Source organism: Triticum urartu, chromosome 3A, assembly GCF_056163025.1.
Source record: "Triticum urartu cultivar PI428250 chromosome 3A, HENAU_Tu73, whole genome shotgun sequence".
In the NCBI taxonomy this organism is placed as follows: Eukaryota; Viridiplantae; Streptophyta; class Magnoliopsida; order Poales; family Poaceae; genus Triticum; species Triticum urartu.
Window position 1 is genome coordinate 476003961 of NC_141875.1, and position 9107 is coordinate 476013067.

Sequence of the window (9107 nt, forward strand, 5' to 3'; positions counted from 1 at the left end):
AAAATTAAAGTAATGATGTAGCTTGCTACTCTTTAAAATAATTAAAGTAATCCCAGCGTCCATCATGTGCCAGAGTCAAAAGGACAAAGAACAATCACATTACCTTTATCATCGGAATTCCTAATGTAGTGGTACTATCGCGCTTCGAATATTGACTAAACATATCTCTCTCTCGTGACAAGAAAAAATGAGCAGGCCCTTTTGAATATGTCCATCAGGCTGGTCATATGTTAAGCGAGAGAATACCACATGGAAACCAAGTTTCAATGAAAACCAATGAAAACCATGTGAAAACGTTGTTTTGAAGTTTTGGAAAAGTCTGGAAAAATATGAAATGTTTTATAGTGTGGTGCTCTATTAGCATATGAAATTCCCCAGGTTCAAACACATTACCATTTATAAGGTACAAAAAACAAAATCATCATTGAATAGTGTCAAACAGTAAACATCACTATTCATTGTTGAATTTGTTCTTTTCATAGCTCGTAAATGGTAACGTGTTTGAACTTGAAATTTTACATGACAATAGAACATCACCCTGTTCACATCTTGTTATATATATATATATATATATATATATATATATATATTTTTTTTTTTTTTTCAAAACTTTCAAAGATGGTTTTCATGAAGTTTTCTTTGAAATCTGGTTTCCATTGGATACTCTCTCATGTTAAGTAGCCATACATTATATAAATGCACAGGCTAATTAAATGTCACTCATTAGCACCAACTTTAATAAAATTGGTTGTGTGCATCGCAATGATGCAGGGACCGGAGTTTTTAACCTCTTTTTTTCGAACAAAAAAATAGCACATAGCATGTTGATCATTGAGGCCGGTGAATGGTACTACTACCTTCTCCTCTTTCTCCACCTGGCATCATGTCATTTCCCTGGCTCATTGATGTGACCTTCTCGCTGTCACGGCTTGTCAATTTGTAAACCTACCGGGAGTAATTGATTCTCGCAAGCTAGCAGCTTTACATCTGCAGGCGTGTCGCCCACGCCATGGAAGCGTGTATCGGCGCTAGATTGGGCGAAAATGATTGGAGCGTCGCTTATGAATGTCTTCGTTGTTTCTCAGGTTCGACCTGATCTGCTGTACTGCTCTTCAGGTGATGTGCTGGTTGAGAAGCGCATGCCATGGCGACGCGATGAAGGAAGACGTAAGCTGGTGATCAGCATCGGATCATCCAAGGAACGAAAAGCACCAGCCGGTCTTCGGCTGTTGTTCTCGAGCGGTTGTTGATGGAGTGGCTTCGCCTCCAAGGTCACAGAGACCGATGGCTGTCTGTCTGTCTGTCTGTCAGATGCGCGCATGTTTCTTTTCCATCGGGCTCTCCGTCTTCTCGTCGTGTTGTTGCCGTCGGCCGATCCAGAGTTGGTGCATCTTCTTCCCGATCACCGTAGATTAAGACCTCGCAGTCGAATAAGACACGGAGCTGAGAAAAGTTTGCCCGGACCGTAAAGGTCGTCGTAAGCGTCGGCGGTTCCATCAGCCAAAGTTTTGCCAAGAGAGCAGCAGGTGCACGACTGAATGACGACCAAGTTCCGTGTGAGGGTTTGACAGGGCTCGGGTCGAACGCACCAACCGACCGGCCGGGCCCTAGTCACACGTTGGGCCGCGGAGCAAAAGCTTTTTCTTTTCAATCAACCTGCGATTGAATACTTTTGTTTTAAACATCATTATAGACACAAGCGCTCTATGGTTAGTAGTATAGTGATATTCCCAGCCCGTCGGGTTTTAGTTCTAGACTTGACATTGATGGTCGCAATATTTTTGAATTCGGACTTCTGCTGATGTTCGTTCAGTGAGAGAAGACGTTTCCGTCGACTACGAGCCACATGTGGTGACTTTGTAAAATCTCAAGATGCTACGCTAGCTCAGTCTCTTGAGGGGTGAGTGTATACCCATGCATGTGAGCGACTACAATTGTACCGTGTTAAAAAAAATGTTGTTTTTTTCCTATTCATCGTGTCCTGGTTTTCTTTCTTTTACTCCATATATAAGAGGTGTGAGCCTTTTATGATGCTCATATATACGCATATGCACTCATAAAATGCGAGTATTAGTGTCAAATCTAAAAGTTAAACCTTGATAGGATATTTCCACCACAAAGAATTTTTTTGCGAGAAAACTTTCGATATATTCATCTCTAATCATGATAGTACAATGAACACCAGAAATAATAAAAATTACATTCAGATTCATAGACCACCTAGCGACGACTACAAGAATTGAAGCGAGCCGAAGGCGCGCCGCCGCCATCACCCCTCCTCATCGAAGCCGGGCAAAACTTGTTGTAGTAAACAATTGAAAAGTCATCGTGCTAAAACCCCATAGGACCAGCGTACCAAAACAGCAACCGTCGCTGATGAAGAGTAGCGTAGATTAGAAGGATCCAACCTAAAGACACATGAACGTAGATGAACGATGAACATATCCCAGCAGATCCACCAAAGATAGATCCATTGAAGACACACCTCCACATGTCCACCGGTGGTGCTAGACATACCATCGGAACAGGGCCTATGCGGGGAGAATCTTATTTCATCTTCAGGGAGTCGCCGTCATCTCACCTTACTGAGCAGTACACAAACCTTAATAAAACTCAAAGTAACATCTAAAAAGGAAGCCCTCCCACCGGCAAGGCCCGGGATCTACCGTGCCTCCATGGCCCTAAGGCCACCAGAGACGAGGCGGACCGGCGGCGGCTCCGACGGGAGGCAGAGAAAACCTAAGCTTGGAAGAGGAGGTTGTTTCTCAAATCTTCACTGGACACATGCTTCATATGCCAATCTAAATAACCTAACCATCTGAGTTACACTCAATTTCCTTTTTTGTGTAATATTGATGAAGAGTTGCTCGTATCTATGTGGTTGACTTGGGTATCCGGTGATGGAGCTTGTCTAGTGGCCGACAATTTATTCGATGCCCCCAAGTTAATGGAATAGCAGTGTTCCATGTTAATGCTATGAGGAGTTCAGTCTTCTGTGAGGAAGACATTTTTAGATCTTTTCCTCTGCTTTCATAGTATTCCTTACATGAGATCTCGGAAAAGTTGATGTTCCCTTTCATTCCCGGTAAATAGAAATTATATGTGTCTTCATGGATCTTCAAAAAAGGAACAAAAATTGTACCAACCGAGAACGGAAGGATGGCGAGGTGGAGTTAGCGAAAGCGACAGAAGAAGATGGCGAGGTGGGAAGAGAAGAAAGAGAACGAGAAGCACAAGGCCGAATACAAGGAGTTTAGTTTTCTTCCCAAGGAGAACTGGTTTAGGCAAGAGATGAATGAGAAGGCGATAACCTTTTGATAGATAAGACAACAGAGATCGTATCATCTAGATTGCAATCGAGTAAGGCACACTTGGAAGGAGGGAGTGGTATCCGCGACATGTGACGCCCTTTATGTTGGAGCTATGGATGAACTTCGTTACTAGATGATGATTATCATGTTTTATTCGTGCTTTTCGATCTATGGTGTTTGGTTTTAAAACATGAAAGTCTTGGTTTATATTAACGTGAATTCAAACCTCAAGTAGAGTGTTATGCAATACACATAAGAAAAATATGAGTGCAAAATTTATAAATGCTGCAGTTTTTAAGAATAAGTTACTCTATTATACTGAAGTAATGTGAAAAGACCACACACAAAATCGGCTAGAGTTAGTTACTCTATTTTAGTGAACTATGTCGCCGCCAACGGTGCACGAGAGCATCTGCAACCGAACCTAGTAAAATATGCCGCTCAAACGTCCGTGGACACGTGATCAACACTCATTTTAAACCGTTGCAATCACATACCAGGTATAATTTACTCCTCAAATCCATATTAGATCAAAGCTACATAAATACAGTATGTAGAAGAACCTAGCATACACGTCGTTGGAGATGTAGACAACATCAGTGTCGACAGTGCCAGACGGACCTATCACCAGACGGATGGCCTCCTATGTTGGGGAACGTAGCATGCAATTTTAAAAAAATCCTATGATCACGCAAGATCTATTTAGGAGATGCATAGCAAGGAGAGGGGAAGAGTGTGTCCACGTACCCTCGTAGACCGAAAGCGGAAGCGTTATGTAAACGCGGTTGATGTAGTCGAACATCTTCACGATCCAACCAATCCAAGTACCGAACGTACGACACCTCCGTGTTCAGCACACGTTCAGCTCGATGACGTCCCTCGAACTCTTGATCCAGTAGAGGGACGAGGGAGAGTTCGGCCAGCACGACGGTGTGGCGACGGTATTGGTGATGTGATCCGCGCAGGGCTTCGCCTAAGCACTACGACGCTATGACCGGGGCAGTAAACTATGTAGGGGGCACCGCACACGGCTAAGAAAACAACTGTTGTCTTTGGGGTGCCCCCTGGCCACGTATATAAAGGAGGGGGAGAGAGGCCGGTGGCCAGGAGGGGCGCGCCATGGGGGAGTCCTACTTGGACTCCTAGTCCAAGTAGGATTCGCCCCCCCTTTCCTTTCTTCCACCGGAGAGAATAGGAAGGAGAGGGAGAGGGAAAGGGAAGGGGGGCCCCGCCCCTCCTCCTTGTCCTATTTGGACTCCCAAGGAGGGGGGGGGGGCGGCCACCCCCCACGGGTAAGGATGGCAATTTATCCATGGACATGGATATCCATGGACATGGATATCCATGGATATCCGACCCGAATGGATAGGGTTTGGATATGCTTTTGTGTCCATGGGCGGCGCCCAAACCCGACCCGATTGTTCGTGGATAGGGCATGGATATAATCTTGTACCCATGGATATACCCAAACCTGACCCGATAGTATGACTTAATGGGGGAAAATCTGCTATCCCTGCCCCACGGTCGTATGTCCCACAACAATTTTACACTTTTTTTTATCTAAAACATGCATAAGAAATTACACAATCCCCATCGTAACTTTTTTAGTTGACATTCAATCCCCTCTGTAACATACTCCAACACCCCTTCCCTTATTTTTACCTCATTCTTAAATGACTCGTCATTCTCATCTGTTAGAAAAATACTAAATGATCTTAGGTTGTTAGTGGATGTTGATTTATCATAAGTGAAGCCTAGCCTACCACGAGGTGAAGAATGGAAGAGTTTATGTTAATATTGTGTTATGTCTTATTTATATGTCTCGAGAGGACCCAATGGATATCCAATGGGTATGGATATCCATCGAATTTGGACATGGACACAATTTTTCACCCATGGATTTTTTCATGGGCGGGCAAAGACTGTCTTCATGGACATGGATATGGATTTGAGATTGTTCAACCCGATCCAAACCCGACCCATTGCCATCCTTACCCACAGGCTTCCCTCTCTCTCCCTTAGGCCCATGTTGGCCCAACAATTCCCCAGGGGGTTCCGGTAACCCCTCGATACTCCGGAAAAATACCCGAATCACTCGGAACTATTCCGATGTCTGAATACTACCTTCCAATATATGAATTTTCACCACTCGACCATTTTGAGACTCCTCATCATGTCCGTGATCTCATCTAGGACTCCGAACAAACTTCGGTCACCAAAACACATAACTCATAATACAAATCGTCATCGAACGTTAAGCGTGCGAACCCTACGGATTTGAGAACTATGTAGACATGACCGATACACATCTCCGGTCAATAACCAATAGCGGAACCTGGATGCTCATATTGGCTCCTACATATTCTACGAAGATCTTTATCGGTCAAACCGCATAACAGCATATGTTATTCCCTTTGTCATCGGTATGTTACTTGCCCGAGATTCGATCGTCGGTATCATCATACCTAGTTCAATCTCGTTACTGACAAGTCTCTTTACTCGTTCCGTAATGCATCATCCTGCAACTAACTCATTAGTCACATTGCTTTCAAGGCTTATAGTGATGTGCATTACCAAGAGGGCCCAGAGATACCTCTCCGATACACGGAGTGAAAAATCCCAATCTTGATCTATGCCAACTCAACAAACACCTTCGGAGACACCTGTAGAGCATCTTTATAATCATCCAGTTACGTTGTGACGTTTGATAGCTCACAAAGTATTCCTCCGGTATTCAGGAGTTGCATAATCTCATAGTCAAAGGAATATGTATAAGTCATGAATAAAGCAATAGCAATAAAACTAAACGATGATAATGCTAAGCTAACGGATGGGTCTTGTCCATCACATCATTCTTAATGATGTGATCCCATTCATCAAATGACAACACATGTCTATGGTTAGGAAACTTAACCGTCTTTGATTAACAAGCTAGTTAAGTAGAGGCATACTAGGGACACTCAGTTTTGTCTATGTATTCACACATGTACTAAGTTTCTGGTTAATATAATTCTAGCATGAATAATAAACATTTATCATGATATAAGGAAATATAAATAACAACTTTATTATTGCCTCTAGGGCATATTTCCTTCAGTCTCCCACTTGCACTAGAGTTAATAATCTAGATTACATAGTAATGATTCTAACACCCATGGAGTCTTGGTGTTGATCATGTTTTGCTCATGGAAGAGGCTTAGTCAATGGGTCTGCAACATTCAGATCTATATGTATCTTGCAAATCTCTATGTCTCCCTCCTTGACTTGATCGCGGATGGAATTGAAGCGTCTCTTGATGTGTTTGGTTCTCTTGTGAAATCTGGATTCCTTCACCAAGGCTATTGCTCCAGTATTGTCACAAAAGATTTTCATTGGACCCGATGCACTAGGTAATACACCTAGATCGGATATGAACTCCTTCATCTAGACTCCTTCATTTTCTGCTTCCGAAGCAGCTATGTACTCCGCTTCACACGTAGATCCCGCCACGATGCTTTGCTTGGAACTGCACCAACTGACAGCTCCACCATTCAATATAAATATGTATCTGGTTTGTGACTTAGAGTCATCCGGATCATTGTCAAAGCTTGCATCGACGTAACCATTTACGAGAAGCTCTTTGTCACCTCCATAAACGAGAAACATTTCGTTAGTCCTTTTCAGGTATTTCAGGATGTTCTTGACCGTTGTCCAGTGATCCACTCCTGGATTACTTTGGTACCTTCCTGCTAAACTGATAGCAAGGCACACATCAGGTCTGGTACACAACATTGCATACATGATAGAACCTATGGCTGAGGCATAGGGAATGACTTTCATTTTCTCTCTATCTTCGGCAGTGGTCGGGCATTGAGTTTGACTCAACTTCACACCTTGTAACATAGGCAAGAACCCTTTCTTTGACTGATCCATTTTGAACTTCGTCAAAACTTTATCAAGGTATGTTCTTTGTGAAAGTCCAATTAAGCGTCTTGATCTATCTCTATAGATCTTGATGCCCAATATGTAAGCAGCTTCTCCGAGGTCTTTCATTTAAAAATTATTATTCAAGTATCCTTTTATGCTATCCAGAAATTATGTATTATTTCCAATCAAAAATATGTCATCCACATATAATATTAGAAATATAACAGAGCTCCCACTCACTTTCTTGTAAATACAGGCTTCTCCAAAAGTCTGTATAAAACCATATGCTTTGATCACACTATCAAAGCATATATTCCAACTCTGAGAGGCTTGCGCCAATCCATAAATGGATCGCTGGAGCTTGCATACTTTGTTAGCACCTTTCGGATCGACAAAACCTTCTGGTTGCATCATATACAACTCTTCTTTAAGATATCCATCAAGGAATGCATTTTTGACATCCATATTCCAAATTTCAAAATCATAAAATGCGACAATTGCTAACATGATCCGGACAGACTTAAGCATCGCTACGGGTCTCATCGTAGTCAACTCCTTGAACTTGTCGAAAACCTTTCGCAACAGGTCGAGCTTTGTAGACAGTAACATTACCGTCAGCCTCGGTCTTATTTTGAAGATCCATTTATTCTCTATGGCTTGTCGATCATCGGGCAAGTCAACCAAAGTCCACACTTTGTTCTCATACATGGATCCCATCTCAAATTTCATGGCTTGAAGCCATTTCGTGGAACCTGGGCTCATCATCGCTTCCTCATAGTTCGTACGTTCGTCATGGTCTAGTAACATGACTTCCAGAACAGGATTATGATGTCGCTTGAAGCTACGTCGGTATTTCCCCAAAGAGGAAGGGATGATCCAGCACAATGGCGGTAGGTATTTCCCTCAGATGTGAAATCAAGGTTATCGAACCAGTAGGAGAACCAAGCAACACAACGTAAACGGCACCTGCACACAAATAACAACTTCTCGCAACCCGATGTGTTAAAGGGGTTGTCAATCCCTTTCCAGGTACGGCGCCTCAAGATAGGCAAACTGATGTGAGGTAAATTTGTAGTAGATTGATAGATCGAATGCCAAATAAAATAAGAATAAATTGTAGCAAGGTATTTTTGGATTTTTGGATTAATAGATCTGAAAATAAATTCAAGAGAAAAGTAGATCGCAAAGGCAAATATATGAGAAAGAGACCCGGGGGCCATAGGTTTCACTAGTGGCTTCTCTCGAGAAAAATAGCAAAGGGTGGGTGAACAAATTACTGTTGGGCAATTGATAGAACTTCAAATACTCATGATGATATCCAGGCAATGATCATTACATAGGTATCACATCCAAGATTAGTAGACCGACTCCTGCATGCATCTACTACTATTACTCCACACATCGACCGCTATCTAGCATGCATCTAGTGTATTAAGTTCATGGAGAAACGGAGTAATGCAATAAGAACGATGACATGATGTAGACATGATCTATCTATGTAGAGATAGACCCCATCATTTTATCCTTAGTAGCAACGATGCATACGTGTCGGTTCACCTTCTGTCACTGGGATCAAGCACCGTAAGATCAAACCCACTACAAAGCACCTCTTCCCATTGCAAGATAAATAGATCAAGTTGGCTAAACAAAACCCAAATATCGGAGAAGAAATACGAGGATATAAGCAATCATGCATAAAAGAGATCAAAGAAACTCAAATACTTTCATGGATATAAAAAGATAGATCTGATCATAAACTCGAAGTTCATCGGATCCCAACAAACACACCGCAAAAAAGTTACATCATATGGATCTCCAAGAGACCATTGTATTGAGAATCAAGAGAGAGAGAGAGAGAGAGAGAGAGGAAGCCATCTAGCTACTAACTAC